The sequence below is a fragment of the Gastrolobium bilobum genome, unplaced genomic scaffold, assembly GCF_033153095.1.
Source record: "Gastrolobium bilobum isolate Gb01-03AN ecotype WA unplaced genomic scaffold, APGP_CSIRO_Gbil_v1 utg6655, whole genome shotgun sequence".
NCBI classification, from domain to species: Eukaryota; Viridiplantae; Streptophyta; class Magnoliopsida; order Fabales; family Fabaceae; genus Gastrolobium; species Gastrolobium bilobum.
The window spans coordinates 75,523-102,679 of record NW_026895291.1 but is presented as its reverse complement, the minus strand read 5'-3'; the positions used below and the strand labels follow the sequence as shown (position 1 = coordinate 102,679).

Genomic DNA, 27,157 nt, shown 5'->3' with positions numbered 1-27,157 from the left:
TCACATCAACACATGAAAGATACTTCATAATATTAATCAAACATACATAAGAACATCATTGATTCCATTGAATTTAGACTACAAGGACTCTACTAAGACATAATTCAAATACAAACAAGAGAAGAAAGATCAAACTCCATTGACATGATAGTTGAGTCTTCAATCTCCAACTGCAATTACATAGAAAATACTAACTATTACAAGAACTAATCCTAAGAATTTGGAAATTCAGAGAAAATGAGGAGTCAGATCAGATCTATGAAAGACCTGACCTGATCTCCCTTCTCCTAGTGTGATGGGAAAAGTCAAAATGAGATATGATAGGATTGGATATCAGAGTATGAAGGCCCCTTGTCCTTTTATAGTTTACAAATTACAACTGAAAACAGACATGGACGCTAAAACGTTCACTTCTGGGCGTTTTAGCGTCCAACTTTGACGGATGCCCAACTGCTTTCAACTGTCTTGGGCGCTAAAACATTCGATTTAGGCGTTTTAGCGCTCATCAGGGCGCTAAAATGTTCGATTTGGGCGTTTTAGCGCTGAGCACCAGCAATTTAAGGCCTCAATATGCAGCAGGGCGCTAAAACTCTTGATTTTGGGCGTTTTAGCGCCCAACACTTAGAATTTTCCCATTCTTCAGAATCTTCTTCCTTCTCTCTTTGCTTCATTGAGCTTCATTTCCCTACAAGAACAATACAAATTTTCAACAAAGCTTTCAGAACTTGTATTTAGGACTTTCTAGGACATTAACCCTCTTTTCTATCCATTTAATCACACAAATTAAACTAATTCATGCTTTAAAACCTTATAAACCAAGGGTTTATCTGTAGGCTTGCATCTTAGAACTGCAATTCTTCTATCAGGGGAGATATTCTAACTCTTTTAATTTTCTTAGTTATTTTAGTAGTTATTTTGTGTGCTATATATATATATATATATATAAAAAATTGGAAAAGGTTTTCTGAGCAAGTCCCAGGTTTAGATATGCTTCCCCTAGTTAACTTGACTGATTCATCATAGAAAACATGTTTTGTATGAACTTCTGGCATGATATTGTATGGGCATGAGTAGATTTCATGATTGCTCGTTTGTCTGAATTTTGTGCTTGAATGTTTAATGATGCCTGATGTTTCTTTTGGAAGTCTAGCTTGACATCATAGCTGGTGAGGTTTTGTGCTTAAACATTTATTTTATTTTGAGAGACCTCACTATGATAGCATTCTAGAACTTGCTATGTTTTTCTGAGATGCATGCATTGATTGAAATGATTAAGGCAATTTTAATCTGTTAGCCATGGCCAGATAGCCCACCTGTTTGATTTCTCCATTGTTAACCCCTTTGAGCCTGAGCCTTTTTGCCCATAATTCCTGCTGATTGCTTAGCCATATTTCTATTGTCTTACCTTTGTTGAGATTGAAACACTTGAAAAGAAAAGAAAAATCGATTGGGGTAAGTTTCATTGAAGCTAAGTAATATGTCAAAAAGAAAAGAAGAAATATAAAATATTTCTTTGAAAAATTTAGAAAGGGTCTATAGCAGTGTAACACCCTCCTTTGTATACATCCAAGAGAGTTGTTTGCTAAGCGGATTAGAGACTTAACGTTAACGTGTGAAATTCTCGTTTAGAAAAAACTTTTTCATTTAATATCAATTAGAAAATCTTGCTTAGACACTGACTTGAAGAAATAAAACAACAAGAAAATTCAAAAAGGCTTTCGCTGCGAAACTCTGATTTTTCCCGAAAACGATCTATCTTGAAAATATTAAAAAAAAATCCGAGTACAAAAATTTACAAAACTTTTCTTTGCTACTAAGAAACTAGACATATGGGGCTTCACATACATATAAATTATACGCGAATCAGAGGTCTCTAGCCCCACGAAACAGAACTCGCAAGTTCCTTAAAAATTCAGTGTATTTTCCAAAAACCTCCTGACTGGTAAAATTTATAATAATTCTAGTTTTCAAAATTTCATGGTAAGGGTTACATAATCTGAAAGTACACAGCTGGGGCTTTGCATCCATATAAAATATACCTCAATCGGAGGTTCGTAGCCCCAGAACGTCAACTCGCAAAGTGCTCGCAAATCCGTTTAAAAATCAGCATATAATAAAATGTTCAGAGATTACTTTCGCACACATTTCAGAATTTTTCCAATGTTACCAACTGATCATAAAGGTCTTAAAAACAGAAACAAAATCATAATCCAACTGTAATCCAAGCTACTCAATTGAATACAGTCATCCATCAAACATCAGCAACAACAATAGTCCATACAACAGCAAATAACAGAAAATATCCAATTAAACATGTCTTCAAATGCTTTTCCGTCCTCCTGCCATTTTGTAAAATAGCAGTCCCAAAGGGGTGAGAAAAATCCCAGTAGTGTGGCAACAAAACCAATAATGCAACAGTATTAAGCTAGGCACAAAATTATAAACAGTCGCTACAAACATTAAATCCTTTTCATCATAGTTCCTTTTCATAATATATCATATTGCGTATATAACGCCTTCTTCACGCTCATAGCACCGTCGTGCGCGTGCATACACAGTGGAAATTCCATGCACGACACCATCATTTGGGGAATTCCACTGTGGCCTATGCGGACTGACGCCAACTGTCCCAGTACCCTGATATCAAGGGATGCCTATATGATGCGTGCTCAGTCACATGATCCTGTATATAACTATTCTAAATTTTCAAGGCTAACATGAATTCGGAGTATGCATGCCATGCTATGCTGTCACACACAAACAGAAAACAAATGCGGTATGATGCAAGGTGCATGCTTATATCATCATTGTCATAACATATATTTCATGTATATGGGATATCATACTGCCAAGCCATACTTTCTTTTTATAACAGAATTTCCATAATCATAACATTTCCATAGGCAGAATAATTCATCAATTATGGCAGAATAATCATAAGGCACATGTGAGCAACAATTCACAATTCATACACTAGTTAATAGTCACATCAGGTAATACCACCTAACACATACCTTGTGTCCAAGCAATAATCAATAGCACCAAAATTCAGCTCACTCATTAAGAGTTACGTGCACCTAATTACATGTGTGACAAGTCAGAATCGGTCTCATGTTATTCCTATAATTTATCAACAAATTTTCATGCTTCTAATTCTTATTCCGTAATCGGTTTCCATACATACAATTCAGTTTTCCATGGTCCCAAGACTAAATTAAATTTTCTGATTTAGAGTTAATACCCCAATTCGTTAACAGTTAAAAACCCATATTAATCCTATAATTTCCAAGTCATTTCCATTCTTCTCATTCTGGTATTTTTTTCTATTTACGAATCAACCAACACTAATATTTCACTGCCTAAATCTTTGTCCCAACAATTGCTAGAAAACAAAATCTCCAAGGTTTCACAAGCATGCAGAATCGGTTTTGAGAGACATTCTCTAAGAACCCACAATTTTCATTTAAATAAATTATTTGCTTGGCTTACGCAGGATTCAATATACTTGTAATGTGCTGCCCACTCAGTTTGATTATGTGTAGGTTCATAAATTTAATACATATAAGGCCTAATTAATCTAGTTAATGCAAGGAATATTCAAAAGGGCTATTTTCTAATCTCATAATAAAATAATTTTAGCTTGCATACCTCAAAAATTTGTTGTTTACCTACTGAACAGAATGGAATGGAACTAACATAACAAAAATACATTTTCCTAGCCTACCTTAAGAAACCGAACAGTGAGGATGAGATGGAGGCTTGGTCTTCGGTTTACAGCCCTCAAGTATGTACCCAAAGTTTTCATCAACCGCTTGGAGGGAGCAGCAACCACAGGTTATGCGCAAGCCCTCACCTTTCCTTTCCAAGAATCACTCTTCACCGCTCCTTGAAATTTACGTCACGGCTGGACAAGGATGATAACAAATGAGCAGATGTTAGGATCTGCACTCAAGAAGGAAGCTCCAATAACCCCAAGTGAAGCAGAGAGGAAATCCGAGTTTAGGGAGGACCTATTTACCCCCTTGATACTAACGACTCTACCACCATGAAAAAAGGAAAAGGAATAGGTACATTTAGGCATTTAGGTTCTCCTCTTTTGGGACTTATGACTTTGAGGAAATGAGGAGGACGCTGAGTTTCATTTTCTGGACCAACAGATAAACATGCAAGAAGATTCGGGTTGCTATGCGCATAGGAGGAGTGAGGGAATGGCTTGTGATTCTGAACCAAGAGGAAGGACAAGTAGTTGGATTAATCTGTGTATTTTTCTTGATTTCTCATTCACACAAGATGAGAGGATGAAATGGGTGGTGCGCTGTTTTCTTAATCAGTAGAGGTACATGTATTTCAGGTATGTGTCTCTGTAGTGTGCGCCCAAGATGAGGGAAATTGAGGGGCTGTTCTTTCTTTCCTAAATCTAAAATATTTTAATCAGCTTAGTTCCACCTTTCAATGTGCAAGAAAGAACGGTTAAGGTGGCTGGTTGATTTGGAAATTGGACAGCCATTCAAATTTGGTCCGTCACCTACCCAGCGCACAAGGAGAGCAAGTGAGAAGGTGCTAAAGCTTGCTGGTAATTAAAGTTAATGGCTAGCAAGAAAAGAATTTAGCTTTGTCATGCTCTTCTAGGCGCACAAGAGAGGAGTAGGGTTGGAAGGGTTAGTAGTGAGTTTTGTGGCTTGTTCCCCAACGCATAGAGATGAGAAAAAGGATGAGACTATGGCCTCACCATCTGACTCAAAGTTTCACCAAGAATGAAACAACATCATGCTTGTTATTTCCTCAAATGTGCGCACGGTGGGAAGAGATACAACACTAAAGGATGTGATACCATCAACCAATAGAAAGACATCCATTTAAAATGGACCAATAAGGAAACATGCAGCAAATTTTTCTTTCTTCCCATTGGCTACAAGGAGGGGCAGCGCTGAATGGCTTTGAACAAGGGTACAAGCAATCAGAATTCCCATTTTTCTATTACACCATGCGCATGAAGGGATAAGGGGAACAAGGGTTGATTCTAGACCAATAATAAGCTGACATGTAGAACTTGCTTGGGATGAGATAAGGAGTCATGTGGAGAAAGTACCTTGGGCTGATTTTGGCTCCTCATTTGGAGACTTGGGTCGTGGCCCTTAAAGAAGGTGGTTTAAAAAACAAAGGCCCAATTGTTTTCCTATTTAGGAATTAACCCAAGCCTTCTAATTTTTTACGTACCTCTAATTATTTACTAAGGGTTTACTCATTAACTTAAAATTAATCACATACTTTTAATGAGTACCCATATAATTCTAAGTAGAGTTATGCTTTCTATATGTAATAATAAAATTATCCCTATACTCATAACTAAAATTTCATATGCCTTAAATAGGTATTCACTTACCATGGTAATACAAATAATTTCCCTAATTTAATTTAACTCCATTCTAAAGCAAACCTTCCTATAATACGAGGTCAAGTACTCTACCCCATTCCTAATTGCCATTTAAATAGGTTCCTAATTAGACGGGATCTTATACTCTCCCCAACTTGTTTGGAAGTTTGTCCCCAAACTTCGTCTTATTATTCCAAAATCTCAGAGCATACACAGTTCACTGCATTCATACATCCAGCTATAAGAATCATTAACATCTCAGAGCATTACCAACAATTTTGTATTTTATATGATTAGTATATAATATAGACCTAACACAATTTGTTCGTACGGAAGAAAAGAAAAAAAAATCTTCCTAGGCTTAACCATGATACGAGCAGTTTCCTGGGTTCTTCTTAAACATCAACAAATACCAGATCACACAAGTGGACTAAAACGGACAAAAATCTCTCTAAACCAAGAAACTCCAGCTATATAAGAAAACTGTAATAGGGTTTTAGTGCACAATTAACAGACAACCAAACAAACCCATGTGCAGCACACTTCTTTACTTTATAAACTTTAATAATTAATACTAGCGTGGGTATAAATGATTAAATTTTTATGTACCCAATTCCAAAATTACAACCTATGTAGCAAAACCTGACATTAGATAGAGGGCATCACAAAATTTTGATATCGTCACTCACCCTTGACGTCACACCCTACCGCTACTCATCCGATCCTAAGTTTAAGGGTTTCCATACTACTGCGATTAACAAATCAGTGGCCCAAACCCAAAAGTTCCTAAGAATGTAGGGGTCCATTTAACAAGGAAGTAATTATTACCTTTATTACCTGTGCACATATAAAAGCTAATTAACTAGGGTCTCCAATTTTAAATATTTCATCTTAGTAATATACATGTTACAAGTTAGAAGTGCCATCACCTCCTACTTAATCCTTTCTATGATAATGGTTCAATTCACTCGCTAAACCATCACACATTTGCCTCACATTCAAACTTCTACATCAATCACCTTACTAAATACAATCACAAACAGGATTTGATATATTTATTAGCCTTCAAGAATTCAAGCAATTAAAATAAGACACATCTCATTTCCATTTTCAACAAACAGAGTCTTCATAAAATCACAAAACTTCTATCCTACTTTACAGACATATCATGTTAAGTAGTACCCCTCATACAGCTCATCAAAACACCCATATGGGGAAACTTCCTCGTGCTTTCCGCTGTCCTAAGTACCTCAGATGTAATTGACTTCACTGATCAGAGGACCCATTAACCATGATATGACTTTCCAATTATCGACACATTTTACAATTTTGAAATAGCTACCCCACATAATCCACTAACAAAGACCACACTGTCATAATTCAAGTTCACAAATTTCCGAGTTGCAATTAAATTTCCTTCTATAATGACAAGTCACAAGCACGGCACAAACCTCTTGCAGAAAAACACCAAATCCAAAGTCCACTTAAACAGAAAACTAATCTCTTCCATACAAGCAACAATACATCCATCCGGTGAGAGCATTTAAAAAATAATAATAATAATTCATGCTGTATTGAAACAATTTCAAAATGAATATCAAACTTTTAACATGAGGTTTACAGCAGCATATTTAATTCACAGGTTGAATATTGTTTCGATTAAACAACAATTAACCAAAATCAGGATGCTTAAGTTAAATTCAACTCTTACATTATGCACTCAGTTTTTATATGCGATGTTCATGGAACCATGCAGGTATAACATAAGAGTTCTAAGTGGTACTAGCTAGAATGGCCTATACAAAGATGATTAACAGCTCCAAGCAAACATGTGCAAAAGGTATGAATGGTTCATATTAATTTATATCTAGGATTTGAACACGCATGCAATCAGATCAAGAGAATGGTTGATCCCAGAATTTAACATAGAGTAGAAAAATTATAACCCGCAGTTTCTCAATTAATAATTTAATCAAAGCATAAGGTGAATAGATGCAGTTTAAGGTTTGACATTCATGGTAAAATATATTGTTCTTTTGGAAAACTGATATGGTGCAACATGGTGGGAACATAATAAACAATGCTACATCAATTCGGGTTATGGGACAGACATAAGGTATTAATCAAGAAGGTTGGACAACTCATACGTCAAGTGCAACGTACTTAATTAAAACAAAATTTTCTTTCAATTCACATTAGCCCACCAAAGAAATTCAAGTGTACTTCAGTCGTTACTTTAACAGTATATACAAAGAACAGATTAAATCAAGAACCAAGCACAATGCACTGTTCAACAAGTTCAGTTGTAATTCATTCAGCAGGAAAACTGAATTATGCAGTTAAAAATTTACATGTGACCAGTATTAAATGATTTAAATGTAGATGTTCATTAGAGGCAGCAAATTGATTTGACCAAGTTAATATTACAGTGCTCATAAAAATAAACCAAACTTAAAGTCCTATGTACCAGCAGACATCAGATTTCCAAACCCCCAATTTAACAAAACTAACAGGCGTGAGCTCATAACAGTCAAAGCTTATTACAGTCAAATTCCATTATCTCTGTTCAATCCAATTATGTCATTAGTGCAGATGATCCATGCCCATACACGATTAAATAAAATTTTAGTAACCAGTTTGAACCTTCTGTTGTTTACTCGAATATTAGCTTTAGCAAAGTGTCAATCAATCAACATAATAAAACAAGCCAAATAAGGTGTAGTTCTATGTAATTACAATTTACCTATTCAGTCCACTATATTTTAATTTCAGTTCAGATAACCTTTCTTTAATTATGCATTCAGTTCCAATGAAATGTTAAAAATCTAAACTGGTAAATTCAAATAATCACCACATAAAATTGGTTGTTACAATCAGAGACAATAAATTTACATGCAAGTCTAAAAGTGGTCAAAATCACACAAGGCCATCCAATACGTACGAAGTAAAATGACAAGTATCACTCACAAGAAGGACATAGAGATAGGAGTCAAGTACCTGACCTTACACATCACCACTTTATTTAACAGCTTCTTTCTCAAGAATTATGTCTAGTGCCAATTCACCATTAGGAGATTTGCAAAGGCGCAGACCCACCTGTCTAAGCCTTAATTAGTTCCAACTCTACTTTCTAAGGGCATTAACTGGATCTACTTTGATAAAGGATCTATCTTAACATAGGTTTGTCTACGTATAGTTTCAGGTCAAATAACAAGTCCTTCGTAAAACTAAATAACTACATCAATTGTCATGATTTTATCCCTGCTACCCTTACTAAATTATGAAACCCAACAGAATTAGTGAAAAGGAATAACAGTTTCTATTACCCAGCAAGGTAATACCATTATAAGACACAAGAAAGGTCATAAATCAGGAAAACAAGTATATATAATAGCAACCATTATTTAAAGATGACTTATTATAATTCACAGCTTAGACTATCACAAAAATAATCACATCAAGCATAGATATATAAAACCTTCCTTATAATCCATAATAAACAGAATTTAGGAATTAACCCAAGCCTTCTAATTTTTTATGTACCTCTAATTATTTACTAAGGGTCTACTCATTAACTTAAAATTAATCACATACGTTTAATGAGTACCCATATAATTCTAAGTAGAGTTATGCTTTCTATATGTAATAATAAAATTATCCCTATACTCATAACTAAAATTTCACATGCCTTAAGTAGGTATTCACCTACCATGGTAATACAAATAATTTTCCTAATTTAATTTAACTCCATTCTAAAGAAAACCTTCCTATAATACGAGGTCAAGTACTCTACCCCATTCCTAATTGCCATTTAAATAGGTTCCTAATTAAACGGGATGTTACAAGCAATGTTAAAAAAAAAAAAAAAGGTGGAAAATAAAAGGGATGGACCCCTGATCTTAAAGAATATTGGAGCTGAAATTTGTTTGAAATTTGATTATTTTCAAGAATATATCAGTATTCCAATCTCAACTAACAATTTTAGCTACTTCCCATAAATTCCTACCCTTAAGCCTGGCCAAATTATATCCATGTGAAGTCCTTTTGATCAATTGTGCATGTGTTAATGTTCCTCATCTTTAGGAACTTGAGAATATGATCAAGCTTATGGTAGTGTTATTGATGTGATGGATTGAGTGATTGTTACTCCCCAAACACTTGAGTGCTGAGCGTTATATGTTTATCTTGGTGAGGAGTGTTCAAGCTAGATTCTGATATTTTCATGAGAATAGAAGGCATTGTTAGGAGTTCTATGCATTTATTCAGTCATGCTTAGCATAGTGATCTATTGATTGTCTGTGTGATGTTATGTTGGAATAATTGAATATTTCCTGAATTGAGTCTTGTACATTGCTGGGGACAACAACGTTTAAATCTGGGAATGATTTGATGTGCCTCTGGCATGTGATGTTTTCCAAGCCAAAAATAATAAGACATCAGTCATAAAAGAGCATTTCTTGTATATTAATTACTTTTATTAGTTAGTTTTCCTATTTCAGTTTATTTTTCATCTTTTATATCATTTTTGCAGGTTAAAGCAAGAAGAAATAGAAAAATTGAAAAAGGAAAGTGGCGCTACCCGCGCAACTTTGGCGCTGCTACAGCGCCAGAAAAATACAAAGACCAGGGATTTGGCGCGAGACCCGCGCCAGAATGGCGCTACCCGCGCGAGAAATCGACCCAGTGCAAAAAAGTGGCGCTACACCCGCGCGGACTTCAGCGTGGAAGCAATTTCAAACTTAAGAGGACGCTGCGACGGTTCTTTAGGAGAGACTTTTGGACGATGGAGCATAACAAGGATTCGTGAAGGAGGAGAAGAGCAGAGGATTGTTCTTAGTTTCTCATTGTAATTACATTCTTTCATCTTTATCTTTTATAATTTTATGTTAGCCATGTCTATGGCTGGCTAATTTCCTTTATTGTAGTTAGGGTCACAATCCTTATGTGAACCCTTGTTACGACATATTGGTTATTTTACTTGTTTATATAAATTTCTTTATCTTTTCCTTGTGCGAAATTTCTATTTTCTTTATTAGACTTGATCAATCTAATATTGGATGATAGCTTGAGGGTTAGAACCCTAGATAGGAATATTGGGGTTTTTGATCTTGAAAGGGGGTAAGATAACAATTATTATGCATGCTAGAAATAGATGTATAATTAATTGCAAATGCTTTAATTATCGTGTTCATTGCTTAATTTTCATGAGGGGTTACTAAGGGAATAGGATTGCAATTGAGATTAAAAGGTTAAATTGCCAAGGGATTGGGATTTAACTAATTATTCTAGATGATAATTATCTGAGTATTTATATAAATAAGTATTTTTAAATCAATCCAAAGTAAGAAGTGGGGATCATATGGTGAGTGCACTCTAGCTACAATGTTTTCTCTTATTTACAAAAATCATTCTCTGTTCTTTTTCTCTTAAACAAAAATTCAAAAATACGTTTTACTTTTAATTCTTATTATTCTCAAATCCACGACAATATTTGTCACAAACTATTTGAACTCCTCCATTCTTGAAAGGACTATTAATTGATATACGATCACAATCCCTGTGGAGACGAACTTTTCTTATCATTATATTACTTGTGCGATCGGAATACTTGCCGGTGAGCATCACTCATCCTACGTACATATGAGATGTTTATACCCTAAGTCTCGCCTAGGCCAAGTGGCCATCAAAATGCAAAAAGGTGCTAATCCTCCAATGACTGAACCTAAGGGCTTCTTGCCCGCCGCTCCGGTGCCACTGCTACCTCCTGAAATAAAGCCCTCCAGACAAGGTGAGATATACGAATATATCTCAGTAACCTAGAGGTTCTGGAGAAAATTCCGCCCAATGGCTCACTTCGATGCATATAAATAATATAAAATAACCACTTTTCAAAACGGGATAAAGCAAGGGATTTAGAGAAACTGGGAAATATAGGGATACAAAATACGACGAAGCTGGAATGGTAGCTACCAATACCAAGCAACGTCTTCGGCATATATAAGCCTATGGGTATCATCCAAGGCGTGTTCCTAGAACATCCAACCAAGGTACCCCTTCCATCCATATACACCCGAGACATTCCTAGTGTGCTTCTATCCGGATTACACACCACGACCCTAGGTCAACTGGAACTCCCTCTCGGAGACCTATCCAGTGGAAGTCCGTAACGCCCGAAGGCAAAAACTGTCTACTGGCCAGAGACTCGATACATAAGTACCCTCATAAATACTACATGCATGCTCATGTTATTCTACACTACTCATATACATTTCCTACCATCACCCTCAACGAGTATGGTGGAACACACAAGGGGAACAAACCCCAGTACCAAGAGGTTACCTCAATATGTTCCTCCACTTAGCTCTGCAGCAGCTTATTTTCCAAACTTGTTATTCAACAGAATGCCTACACAGAGGACATTCCCAATTACTCAAAAACTCATACAACACATGCCAATTTACAATTATACATGCATTGATCCAACCACTTACCTCAATCCACTTGGTCCTGGACCAAAGGCAATCCACCGACTCACAGTTCGGGGTTCAAATCAACGTACGGCAACCTACATATCCATGTACGAATCGTCAGTACACGGCAATTCTATCAAAACGCGAAAAATGTCAAATTTCCCTCCTATACCTTATAGGTTCCGCCTTCTTAGGCATTTTTCAAAATTTATTTTTCTATTTTTTCTTTCTCATTTTATTATACATCCTTAGGTTGCCAAGAGGCCATACCAAGTGTCGTTTTCCCATTTTACGTCTTTTAAGCGTCGTTTTACTTAATAATTCGCTCTAAGATCCTTTATGACATTTTACATCATCAATTATTTTTCATTGATTCTTCCACTTTCCAACCACCACACAACCCATTTAAATACCGTTTAACACTTGAAACATCATCCAATCAATACAAACAACATCAAATTCCTAAAAACTCTCTAAATGGCCGAATTGTGACCTAAGTAATACCAAGGGATTTCCTTCAATTTTCAACCCTTCCACACTTCACACAATACCATTATATCCACATATAATCATCCAACAACTCACCACTAAAATCCTAACACATTTTCCAAGTTCAAAGTCATGACGCCTCAAAATTTTCTAAGTTACAAAATCATATTTTTCACCTAAAATTTTCATTGCATTTATAGCTAATACACATTATTCTAAGATATTATCATCTAATGCACATTTTCCATTAGAGCTCTCTAACATCACACATCAACAATTTAAGACTTAGGGTTCATGATTTTGATCTACACAATAAACCACAAAATGATGCAAACATACTCACAATCAAAGCTTGACACTCCTCCAAGGCTTATCCAAGCAATGAGAGACCAAATGACTCCATAAAGAGGCGATTTCAAGGCTTGGGAGTATCACCAATGGCTTTAGAATGGGTTTTCCAACGAATTTCAAAACAAAATTCAAGGGTTTTGGTGGAGAAATGAGTGATTTAGGAGGAAAATAAATTTTTGGGAGGAATGGCTATAGTGGGCTGCACTTCACAGGAGGGAGAAGAGAATGGAGAGAGAAAGTGTCATGAAATTGTGACTTTTGAGTCACTTAAACCATAGGTGGGTTCCACATGCGATTTAACTTTTATCAGTCACCTAATTTACACCACAAATTCATAACCTACGTATTTTTCTCGTCCATGTCATATTTTTACTTCCTAAAAATACTAATTATATTTTGACGCTTATGGGTACAATTATACCGTAGTATTTTACACCGGAAAAATCATTATTCATCAATTTTTCTCAAATTTGCCTATCCACTCGATTTTTCGTCCTGAGTCCGTTTCTGGCATTATTTTTGTCATTTGAGGTCTTCAAATTAACTTTTATCTTCCTAGGGTTGCGTGTTGGCTAATTACCATTTTGCCCTTTCTTTGTATTTTGGCCTATTTTCAGGATTTTCCCTAGTCCTTCCCTTTAATTCTCACTTAATATTTTAATACTTGATCTAGAATTGCGAGGTGTTATAATCACCCCACCTTTTAGAATTTTGTCCGCAAAATTAATATCCTAACGATCCCGTAACTCGGGATGTAACCGGAGAATCTCATCTTTCCACTCTCAACTAGCCTCCTTAGGTGTGCATCTTTACAATTGTACTTTCGTCACAGGCATAACCTCATTTTTTTGTGGTATTCTTCGTTACCCAATCCTTCTCAAAACTTGACCATTTCGGGGATCTGGCCTCTTAATTCACTATATCTTCACTGTTTCCATAGACTACGGTTGCATTTTCGTTAATTTGTAGGTCATAATATACCCATATTACAAACGTGCCTGTCAAATTTCACCTCATTTTCATCCTTATCTATCTTTCTGACCCAACGTCGTTCCCAAAAGCCTCTAACCGTATTCATAATAGACTCTAATCGTTCCCATGTATATTTACTGATTATTCCTAGGATATTTTCAACTCGCCCTTTCTTTAGTACTTACTCTTTTTGTTGTCCCTACTGTTTCAACACTACCCCAAAATATCAGTCCTTTCCATTTAGGCTACTAATCTTACCATTCTCCGTTATTTCCTTATCTTGCACGCAAGCGCATACCTTCTAGTTTCAATGGCATGCTACAGCATCCGAACAATCCCAACTCACATTACATTCCATTTTTACAACTTTACTTTACTTTGTCATGTGTCTTTACATCTTCTTAGATACTCACAACTATATTTTTCTCCTTGTGATACGAAACTAACAACCTTCACATAGTTTATATTTCGGATTAGCCATTCGAGGCTTTCAGCCCCCATTCATTCAGGAGTTTTCCATCTACAACGCTATATTTATGATTTACACTCATTGTTAATCTCTTATTAACCTAACCATCTCAACTTTATCAACTCAGTCAGCTCAACTCCATAAACTTAGCCCTATCAAAGTTTAAACACCACACTCATCAATGACCTCCACATCAAGTCCTCATACTTAATATTTTCTTCAGCTAACTATTTTTAACTTTTCATTCAATCCCGATGTTGCAATTTAACCATACGTTCCACTTATTTATACCACTTTTTCGTAATCATCGTCATTTCATCGTGGACGTCAAACTCAAAACACTATTACCTTACAGCTCTACTAACTTCTACTAACACATTGGCGAATCAATTTCCAAACCCATTTCACTATTTCCTGATAGACCATTCGAAAATGCCATATCTCTCACATACAAGTCCCATTCTATAGGAATTTTTGAAACTTAATTATCAGGTCGCATTAATCTAAATCCATCATTGCCATTACTTCTACAATTCACCATCAGTGGGTATACTAGCCTCTCGGAATATTCAAGCTACCACACGCACTCGATCATACATCATTAGTACCTAGTCAAAACAACATCAACATTGTACATTTTCCACACACTTTCCACCATAAGTGGCATATGCAATATATAACACTCCTCAATCCGCTCTACCAGTAAAGCCAAGCTATCAACTCTTAGGTAACCAATTTAAATTCCAGTTTCCAGCTATTATTACACATTCGTACTTGACTCCCTTACAACTTACCTTTCATTAAAGGCTATGACAATCTTCACACTTTCCTTGGAACCCAAAATTCATATCACCCCACTCGGTGTACACATACACACATTTCCTAGTGCTCGGAACTTGTAACAGCCCGTTGTGCACCGGTATTGTTAACATTTATTTATGATATTAAGCGCAGTTACGATCACAGCAGTTCATTTATAAAAATGCGAATAAACTTTTTTCGATTATTACGCGAGCATTTAAAACAATAAAAAACGTAATAATTAAAAGTTGTGACCGTAACTGTAAACTCTTGCGGAATACTTATTTTAACTACTTTTACATCTTACTTTACTTATTATAAGTTACTAAGGGATTCCCATAAACCCACTTAGCCAATTTCTCAACTTTACGTTTTTACCTTTTCGAACATGGTTCACTAATTAATTTTCTGCGAACACACCGCTCACAACCAGACCTTTCTTTCAAATTATATTTTTGTCTTACTTAATTACCTTTCTAATAAGCTATCACACACTTTAATAGGAGCTCGTTTGCTCCGGTTATCGCCGTTTGGAGTTGGACAAGCAAAACAGCCAACCAACCCCAAAACAGCTCAAAACACCTCTCACTCCACGAATTACTACAGCAAATCCTCTCAATCAATTGCTCTCAAATTTTTAGCAACAAACTAGACACCAGCTTTTATTTGATATATTATACGCTTAATTTGACTGAGAAACGAAGCGGGAATTAATTTCCCAAAAACTACCAGAAACAGCCCCGGCATAAGGGGGTTCTGGACAGTCCGTGTTCTTTTAATCATACAGGGCTGCGTGCAACCCGGAATTTTCTCATATTTTAACACAACGTAGGGGACATCTCAAGATTTAAAATGGCATATTGAACGTCCCTATCGGACCTCTGTGGAGGGAGATATGCTCTCCTGAATTTCGTCTAAAATCTGCCAATTCTACAGAAAATTCGCCAGAGTTTCCTTTGTTTTTCTTAAAATCCCCAAATTGCAAATGATCACTAAAACCTCAAATGTACCTAATAATCCAATGGGTGGCACACACAAGGACCAACAATGCCTTGGGGCACTTACGACCCAACTCAGTTTATAGTTATTACACAATTCATATTATATGGCTCACTTTATAATTCCTTAACTCATTTCAATCACCAAGTCCATTTACATGCAATTTCTCAACATAAGCATATAATCATAATTCTAACATAGGCCTAAAGTCCTTCCATCATATTACATCAATATTCAGGCATACTTACAACATCTCATTTAAATATAACAAAGTACATATTCATAACTTGAATTTACAACATGAAATATGAACTTGAATTTACAACTATAAACATAACATTGAATGACATAATAACTAACTAGACTTAGGAAAAAAATATATATATCATGAACAAATAATGACAATGCTCCCATGACTCATCCTATGGGCCTCTTGCCCGCCACTCCTATGCCACTGCTACCTCTTGAAATAAATGCCCCAAGACGGGGTGAGATATACGAATATATCTCAGTAACCCAGAGGTTCTGGAGAAAACTCCGCCCAATGGTTCACTTCGATGCATATAAGTAATATAAAACAACCACTTTCAAAACGGGATATAGCAAGGGATTTAGAGAAACTGGGGAATATCGGGATATAAAATACGACGAAGCTGGAATGGTAGCTACCAATACCACGCAACGTCCTCGGCATATAAGCCTACGGGTATCATCCAAGGTGTGTTCCAAGAACCACAACCAAGGTACCCCTTCCATGCATATACACCCGAGACATTCCTAGTGTGCTCCTACCTGGATGACACACCACGACCCTAGGTCAACTGGAACTCCCTCTCGGAGACCTATCCTGTGGAAGTCCGAAACTGCCCGAAGGCTAACTGTCTACTGGCCAGAGACTCGGTACATAAGTACCCACTGTAATAATGCATGCATGCTCATGCTGTTCTACACTACTCATATACACTTCCTACCATTACCCTCGACGGGTATGGTGGAACAAAAAAGGGGAACAAGCCCCAGTACCAAGAGGTTACCTTAGTATGCCTCTTCACTAACTCCACAGCAGCTTATTTTCCAAACTTGTTACTCAACAGAATGCCTACACAGAGGACATTCCCTAATTACTCAAAATTCATATAAACTCATGAAATTTACATTATACTTGCATTGATTCCTCCACTTACCTCAACTCACTTGGTCCAGGACCAAGGGCACTCTTCTGATTCACGGTTCGGGATTCAAGTCGACGTACGGCAACCTATACAACCATATGCAGTTATCAGTATACGCCAATTTCCATTCGAACGCGAAAACACAAAATCACCTCCCTTCCCATTGGAAGGTTCGCCAAGCAAGGCCATTTTTCAACTTTATTTTTCTAAATTTTCTTTCTCATTTTATTACACGTCCCTAGGTTGCACAGAGGCCAATTCAAGTGTCGTTTTTCCATTTTACGTCTTTTAAGCATCGTTTTGCTAAATCATTCCCTTTACGTTCTTTTATGTCCATAAATACAACTTAATATTTTCCATGGATTCCACCACTTTCCAACCACCACACAACCCATTTTAATATCATTCAACACTTGATATATTATCCAATCAACACAAACAACATTAAACTCCAAAAACAAACCCTATGGCCGAATTGCACACTAGGGGTTTCTAAAGAATGCTCACTCAATTTTAATCATTCTACACCTCCTACAATACCATTATATCAACATATAATTATCCAACAACTCATTAATCTAATCCCAACACATTTCCAATTTTCAAAGTCATGACACCTCAAATGATGTACGATGCATGCATATATCATCATTTCATAACATATACTTCATGTACATTGGATGCCATACTGCCAAGCCATTCTTTCTTTTCATAACAGAATTTCCATAATCATAACATTTCCATAGGCAGAATAATTTCATCATTTATGGCAGAATAATCATAAGGCACATGTGAGCAACAATTCACAATCCATACACTAGTCAATAGTCACATCAGGTAATACCGCCTAACACATACCTGTGACGTTTACAACTTTTTAAACAGACGTATCTCCAATTCAGTCCACTTTCTTAGCAGTTCGCGGACCTAAACCAATATATAACAAAAATCAGAATTTTATTTGACATTATTCCTATATGTTACATAAAGTTCCCATTCTTCTAAGTCCTTGGTTCCCAATCAGTTCTTGTGGTTCTCTCACTAGATAAATTTTCTGGTCTAAAGTTACATTACCAAATATTATCAAAAGACAGAACTAAGGTTATTTATGCAAATGGTTCGGTTTTGACCATTAACAAAGGTTTCCAAGTTCTCATTATGCCACCTTACTCATGCGGCCAAGGAATGCGCTCTCAAGACCACAACTTGTTGTTCTTAAGGTTAATTGGCACATGCAAGCTAGTTTATCATCCAAGTCCGTTTATCATCCAAGTCCAAAGGCAGTCCGTACAAGGCAGTGAGCTAGCTCCCAAAGCTCCAAAACCGGTCCTTTGAGCTTAATTTCATTAAAGGTTTGAGGTTGTCTTAACGAAACAGAGGTGGGGACAAAGAGAACAATAAAATGACATTATCCTAGGATGCATACAAAGCCGAGACAGAGAAGGATGAGAGGGCTAGGTTCATGCCATGATGCCCTCTTTGTATGCGATCAAGAGTCCAACCAAAACAGCCCCACAATTTTATAAAATGGTTCTACTCCAAGTTCCTAAAATCTGTTTTTATACATGCATGCACACTAGTTCACGGTTTAAAACAGAATTAGAGAAATGATTACAAAGAAAACAGATTTTATTCCCTATGAATTTTATGCCAGCGGAAACCATGTGGAGTGGAAAGAAAGTTTGGAGCTCATCTTACAGGTTCCTTTTTGAGTTTTCAGCCCTATGTTCAATAGGTCCAATAGGGCAGAGACAAGGGAAAGATCATTAATTAAAACTAACCTCTTAATATGTTTGCAAATCGAATAGGAAAAGAAAGAAAGGAGGAGTGGAATTCGAGTTACCTCCTTGGCTGTACACCAATGATCCTAGCCGAAACAGAAACAGCCTGCTACTCATTCCTAACTTTCAAGGGCCGAATCCGGCTGCATACAAGGGTGAGGATGGACTCAATTAGCGCTGGTTGAAGGGCATGCAACGGAAGGAAAAGAAAACGAACTCATTTAGAAACAAGAAGTGAGACAACATTCGATCACCTTGCTTGTAATGTACAGCCGAACATGGAAAGAGGGAACAATGGCAGTAGCGAGAATGCTTCCCCCTTGCTTCTAAGTGCATGATTTAGTTAAGGGAAGAGGAAAATGGAATTGGATCCTGAGTCTCTCTCTCTTGAGGAATCCACGGTTTAGGAGGAGATTGGGATAACAATGTTTTCTGTTTTTATTTAACGGTTTGCAGGCTCATCTTTTCTGTTTTGTTCTCTAACCTACGCATAAGGAGATGGTGAGGATGATGACTAACTTTTTGTTTTCTTTCACGCTTCTTGGAAATGGAATGGGATCAGTTTGGGTCATGGATAAATTGATCCCTTGTTCAAGGGAGTCTTTTGCCGAGACATATAATGAAGGGCACAAGGATTTTTCTCAGCTTAGTTGTCGAACATGCAAGAGGGGAGAGCAGATTACTGTGACACATACTACACATGCATAGGCTGATTCGGTTTTGGATAAGGTAGCAAGAAAAATTTGAAATTTCCTACACATCCTAGGCGCACATGTAGAGGGAGGACAAGGATGGGGCTTTGCCAAGTGGTGCATCTTGGCCAATGAGCATTTAGCATTCAGATTTTTATGATAAGCTAAGGGATGAACTTAAGAGGGCTTTGGGCTGAAATAAACTCCCCACCAAAGGCTTGGGTCGTGGCCCTTAAAGACATAAGGACCAAAGTTTTATTCTCTAATAGGTCATATTTTTCAATTACCTTTCTAAAGATTATCTAGGATTTTATTAAGGGATATAGTTTAAAATTAAACCTCTCCTACATTTACATGTAATTTGATTTCATAACATCGCCCCAAACTCCCAATTGTAATTTAAATAATTTCTTAACCATTGCTATTCCATAGAACCACTAGTTAGTAGTTAATGTTTCTAGATACAAAGAAATTAAAAGTATTGAAATTCACCCTACCCTAGGGATATGTATGAAAATTGAGTTCATGACATGCACTCCCACTTCTAATGGCAATTTAATTTAGCTCCTAATTCTCACGGGGTGTTACACTCTTCCCAACTGGTTTTGAAGTTTGTCCTCAAACTTCGTCTTACCATCCCAACGCTTACCTAAGTCTGACGCTTATCACCATCACCCCAGGCCATACCGTTTACTGCATTCTGACAACTAGCTATAAAAACCATCAGACATCTCAGGGCATTACCAACAAATTTGTACTTTGCATGGTCATTAAATAACATAGGCATGACACAATTTTGTTCGTACGGAAAGAGTAAATTTTTTTCCTAATTTTAATCATGATACAAGCAATTTCCTGAGTTCTTTTTAAACATCAACAAATACCAGATCACACAAGTGGAATAAAACAAACAAAAGTCTCACTAAACCAAAAAAAAAAAAAAAACTTCAGCTATATAAGAAGACTGTAATAGGGTTCTAGTGCATAACGGTTAGACAACTAAACAATTCCAATTGCAACACTTCTTTACTATATAAATTTTAGTAATTATTACTAGTGTAGACATAAGTGCTTAACCTTTTATTCACCCGATTCAAAATTATGACCTATGAAGGGAAACATGACAATAGACAAAGGGCCTCCTAACATTCCTATCTCATAATTCATCTTTGATGTCTCCCTATACTATGACTCAACCGATCATAAATTTCAATGTTTCCAAATAAAAATGTAATTAACAATTCAGTGGCTTATATCAAAGTTCTTAGAATGTAGGAGTCTATTTAACAAGAAGGTAAGATTACCTCCATTACCTGCGCACATATACGAGCTAATTAACTAAGGTCTCCAACTTTAAATATTTTGTCTTTGTAATATACAAGTTACAACTTAGAAGTGCCATCCCCTCCTACGTAATCCTCATCTAGGATAATGGTTCAGATCACTCGCTAAAATATCACACATTTGCCTCATATTCAGACTTCTACATCAATCACCTTACTAAATACAATCACAAACAGAATTCAATATATTTATTAGTCTTCAAGAATTCAAGCAAATAAAATAGGACACATCTCATTCCAATTTTCAAACAAACGGAGTCTTCATAAAATCACAAAATTTCTATCCTACTTTACAGACATATCATGTTAAGTGGTACCCCTCATACAGCTCGTCAAAACACCCATATGAGGAAACTTCCTCGAGCTTTCCGTTGTCCTTGGTACCTCAGATGTAATTGACTCCATTGATCAGAGGATCCATTAACCATGTTATGACTTTCCAATTATTAACACATATCACAATCATAAAATAGTTATCAAACATACCCCACCAAAACAGACCGGACCTTCGTACTTCATGTTCACCATAATCATATTCAACATTCCTATCTGTAATTAAACTTGCATTCAGAGGACAAATAATATTTTACAGTATGAGACCTCATGCATGAACAACACTGAATTCAAAATTCTTCATACCAATGACTAATCACATCAATTCATGCAGCAATATATTTATCCGATGAGAACCTTTCAAACATAATAATAATATTTCATGATGTATTTAAACAATTTCAAAATAAATATCAACTTTTAATCATGAAATTTACAACAGCGTATTTAAGTCACAGGTTGGATATTGTTTCGATTAAACAGCAATTAAACAAAAATCAAAGTGTTCAAGTTAAATTCAACTTTTACATTATGCACTCAGTTTTTTTTTTTATATATATGAGGTGTTCATGGGACCATGCAGACATAACAAAATAAAAAATAAAAAAATAATTGTAAGTGATACTAGCTCGAATGGCTTATCCAAAATGATGATCAGTTCTTAACAAACATGTGCAGAAGGTAAGGAAGGTTCATATTAATTTAACCTAGAACAATAAAATTATAGACCCACTGTTTTTCCGTTTATAGTTCAATCAAATTATGTAGTGGCTAAATGCAATTTAAAGGTCAATACTTATGGCAGCAAAATATATATACATAGGGGTTCAGAGGCCGTGTATCTCCACTAGAAGATAATGAACATCGCTAAGTAATTTGAGTTGCGGCATAAACAGAATGCACAAAATAATTTTTTAACAACTTATACGTCAGGTGTAGGGTTTTTTAGGCAAAACAAAATTTTCCTTTCAGTTCACTTTAACCAACCAAGGAGGATCAAATGTAATTTCAGACGCTGCTCTTCACGTTACATAAGTAATACAAACTGTCTTGAATATCTTGGACATAAAATTGTGTAGTTTGGGAAAATAGAGCTTTGAAATTTCGAGGTATCAAATGCTGTTAAGGTTTCTCAATATTCATTTCAACCAAAGTCAATCAAAACTGTAGCAAGGTTAGGTTGATCACAATTCCTACACTAGACACTTCATTCTCTTAATTTAAAGTACCAATCCATCATAATAGTAAACATACCAGGGTTTCAACAGCCGTAATCAAAACAAACAGTGAAAGATTGAAAGTATGGAAACTTACTTTTTTATTAATTCTAACCTGACAACATCCCCTAAAGCTATCGTGGAGCAAATGCATTTAGACTTTCTCTGATAACTATGGATCATGTATGACACAGTACATCATGGATATAATGTTTGGTTAGATGCAGTCAATTCATGAGCTAACATGATATCTAACTGATGTGTGTGTCATTAACTAGTAAGTTCTGTGTGTTGAGTCCATGAAGAATTCGAATTAGTACAAAGAAAGATTCAAAGTCCTTACCACTCACAAAATTAAAATGAATTTAGGCAGTCCAAATAATACAGGTTTACACAATATCATTCTCATTCATAATTTGACTCATAGTAATCATAAAAGATATATATATATATATATATATAAGTCATCAGATTGTTCTAGAATAACACATAACAGCATAAAATGGAATCAAGTTTTCAGCAACAAAGTTTCAAGCACCATAATGTGACAAATCTAAACTGGTAAGTTTACAATCATTACATAAAATTTGCTACGGTAATCAGAAACAATAAATTTACATGCAAGTCTAAAAGTGATCAAATGCACACAAGGCATTCCAATACGTACAAAGTAGAATGACAAGTTTCATTCACAAGAATAACACAGAGACAGGAGTCAAGTACCATACCCTACACATCACCACTTTGTTTAACAGCTTCTTTCTCAAGAATCATGTTTAGTGCCAATTCACCATTAGAAGATTTGTAAAAACAGCAGACCCACATGTCTAAGTCTTGATTAGTTCCAACTTCTACTTTCTAAGGGCATCAACTGGATCTACTTAAATAAGTGTCCTGTTCCTACATAAGTTTGTCCCCATACATTTTTCAGGACAGACAACAAGGCTTCTTAATGCTAGTTAACTAAGTCAATTATCAGAGTTCTGGCACTGCTACTCTTACTCAGTTAGGGGACCCAACAGGATTAGTGAAAAAGAATAACAGTGTCTATGACCCAGCTACATGCTACATTCACAACCCCCTATAAAATCATAAATCAGAAAAACAACTATGTAACAGCAACCATTGTAAAAATAACTTACCATCATCCACAGCTTAGAATATCACAAAAATCTTCACATCAAGCATATATAGATATAAAACCCTACTTATAATTCATAGAAAACAGAATCATTAATTAAAGTAGCAATTCACTATTTCAAACATAGTGCTCAGACACACGCGTACCCAGTGACAACCATGATTGTGCACACACGACTTGCGCGACAGTGAGTTGATCAGGCTCACCACCTAGCAAGTGAATGGGCACAGCCATGCTTAACACCGTGTACTACCAGTATCATCACACCTCCACATATAAGACACTTTTAATCAGTAACTCATTCACAGCTATATCCAATCAGCAACAATTCAGCGAAAATATACCAACAGCCAATAAATTCAAACAACAACCATCCAACAACCAGGCACAAACAGCAAGCATTTCATCAATACAAGCACCTTGAATCAAAACTGCTCTGATACCAATTAGTGTAACACCCTCCCTTGTGTGCACCCAAGAGAGTTGTTTGCTAAGCGGAATTAGAGTTCGTTCGTCATATATTTTAAGTACTGAAAAATCACTTTTACAGTGCCAATTAAAAACTTATAATTGAAATCGGGTTCGTCACAAAAATCAGAGTATACTTTCAAAATTTCTCAACTACTGAAAATATAACTTTCCTGGCAGACCTTGCTGTCTTTAAAAATTCGTATAAAATTCACTTCAACGATTCAAAACAATATTCTTTGTAATCTAGAAACTAGACATCGGGGGCTTCACGTTCATATAAAATAATAGTAATTTGAAGTTCGTTTTCCCCTCGAAACATAACTCGCAAAATAAGGGGTAAAACAGTGACAATATCACAAATGTCTTGGCTGGTAAAATTCATAATAAATCTAGCTTTCAGAATTTCTTTGAAAGGTTTATATAAAATGAAACTAAACACTTGGGGCTACGCGTGCATATAAATTATAGGAAAATCGGAGCTCCGTAGCCCCAGCACGCTAACTTGCAAAGTGCTCGCAAAACAGTTTGCACTTAGCTTTCAAAACATCAGAATTCAGTTTTCGTAAAACGTTTCTAAAATCCGTTTCCAAAATACTTGCAGGTCATAAAATCATAATGCAATAATAAAATCATAGTTCACAGTAATATAAGCTTCTCTATTTCATACAGTCATCCATAAAATTAATACAATCACAGTAACATGCCCAACAGTAGAAACCAACAGCAAATACCCAAGTCCTCATATGCTTTTGCGTCCTCCTGCCATTTTATAAAAATAGCAGCCCCAAAGGGGTGAGAGAAATCCCAGTAGTGTGGCAACAAAACCAATAATGTAACAATATTAAACTAGACACAAAATTATAAACAGTCGCTTCAAACATGAAATCCTTTTCATCATATAACCTTTTCATCATATATCCTTTCTTCATATATCATATTAACGCCTTCATCACGCTCATAGCACCGTCGTGCGCGTGCCATCACAGTGGAAATTCCATGCACGGCACCATCATTTGGGGAATTCCACTGTGGCCTATGCGGACTGACGCCAATTGTCCCAGTACCCTGATATCAAGGGATGCCTATATGATGCGTGCTCAATCACATGATCCTGTAGATAACTATTCTAAGACTCAAGACTAACATGAATTTGGTACATGCATGCCATGCTATGCTGTCACACACAAACAGAAAGACAAGTGCGGTATGATGTACGGTGCATGCATATATCATCATTTCATAACATATACTTCATGTACATTGGATGCCATACTGCCAAGCCATTCTTTCTTTTCATAACAGAATTTCCATAATCATAACATTTCCATAGGCAGAATAATTTCATCATTTATGGCAGAATAATCATAAGGCACATGTGAGCAACAATTCACAATCCATACACTAGTCAATAGTCACATCAGGTAATACCGCCTAACACATACCTGTGACGTTTACAACTTTTTAAACAGACGAATCACCAATTCAGTCCACTTTCTTAGCAGTTCGCGGACCTAAACCAATATATAACAAAAATCAGAATTTTATTTGACATTATTCCTATATGTTACATAAAGTTCCCATTCTTCTAAGTCCTTGGTTCCCAATCGATTCTTGTGGTTCTCTCACTAGATAAATTTTCTGGTCTAAAGTTACATTACCAAATATTATCAAAAGACAGAACCAAGGTTATTTATGCAAGTGGTTCGGTTTTGACCATTAACAAAGGTTTCCAAGTTCTCATTATGCCACCTTACTCATGCGGCCAAGGAATGCGCTCTCAAGACCACAACTTGTTGTTCTTAAGGTTAATTGGCACATGAAAGCTAGTTTATCATCCAAGTCCAAAGGCAGTCCGTACAAGGCAGTGAGCTAGCTCCCAAAGCTCCAAAACCGGTCCTTTGAGCTTAATTTCATTAAAGGTTTGAGGTTGTCTTCAGGAAACAGAGGTGGGGACAAAGAGAACAATAAAATGACATTATCCTAGGATACATACAAAGCCGAGACAGAGAGGGATGAGAGGGCTAGGTTCATGCCATTATGCCCTCTTTGTATGCGATCAAGAGTCCAACCAAAACAGCCCCACAATTTTATAAAATGGTTCTACTCCAAGTTCCTAGAATCTGTTTTTACACATGCATGCACACTAGTTCACGGTTTAAAACAGAATTAGAGAAATGATTACAAAGAAAACAGATTTTATTTCCTATGAATTTTATGCCAGCCGAAACCATGTGGAGTGGAAAGAAAGTTTAGAGCTCATCTTACAGGTTCCTTTTTGAGTTTTCAGCCCTATGTTCAAGAGGTCCAATAGGGCAGAGACAAGGGAAGGATCATCAATTAAAACTAACCTCTTAATATGTTTGCAAATCGAATAGGAAAAGAAAGAAAGGAGGAGTGGAATTCGAGTTACCTCCTTGGCTGCACACTAATGATCCTAGCCGAAACAGAAACAGCCTGCTACTCATTCCTAACTCCCAAGGGCCGAATCCGGCTGCATGCAAGGGTGAGGATGGACTCAATTAGCGCTGGTTGAAGGGCATGCAACGGAAGGAAGAGAAAATGAACTCATTCAGAGTCATCCGAAAAGAAAGAAACAAGAAGTGAGACAACATTCGATCACCTTGCTTGTAATGTACAGCCGAACATGGAAAGAGGGAACAATGGCAGTAGCGAGAATGCTTCCCCCTTGCTTCTAAGTGCACGATTTAGTTAAGGGAAGAGGAAAATGGAATTGGATCCTGAGTCTCTCTCTTGAGGAATCCACGGTTTAGGAGGAGATTAGGATAACAATGTTTTCTGTTTTTATTTAACGGTTTGCAGGCTCATCTTTTCTGTTTTGTTCTCTAACCTACGCATAAGGAGATGGTGAGGATGATGACTAACTTTTTGTTTTCTTTCACGCTGCTTGGAGATGGAATGGGATCAGTTTGGGTCATGGATAAATCGATCCCTTGTTCAAGGGAGTCTTTAGCCGAGACATATCATTAAGGGCACAAGGATTTTTCTCAGCTTAGTTGTCGAACATGCAAGAGGGGAGAGCAGATTACTGTGACACATACTACACATGCATAGGCTGATTCGG

At 36.3% G+C, this 27,157-nt stretch overlaps 1 long non-coding RNA gene across 18 annotated transcripts; it reads right to left on the bottom strand.

The window, feature by feature from the left end:
• Positions 1-86: 86 nt before the first annotated feature.
• Positions 87-27,157, bottom strand: LOC133304577 (uncharacterized). 18 transcript variants are annotated; one of them, XR_009750614.1, is made up of 12 exons: positions 26,696-27,157; positions 26,486-26,600; positions 25,518-25,586; positions 17,956-18,024; positions 17,110-17,183; positions 16,960-17,024; positions 11,866-11,939; positions 11,714-11,779; positions 8,377-8,474; positions 3,725-3,904; positions 3,015-3,077; positions 2,129-2,339 (listed from the first exon to the last, which is right to left on the bottom strand). It is a non-coding gene; the product is annotated as an uncharacterized LOC133304577 (long non-coding RNA). The 18 variants fall into 18 exon arrangements; XR_009750618.1 differs by having other exon boundaries at positions 8,377-8,470; XR_009750625.1 differs by lacking the exons at positions 2,129-2,339; positions 3,015-3,077; positions 3,725-3,904 and adding exons at positions 87-685; positions 1,314-1,424 and having other exon boundaries at positions 8,372-8,474.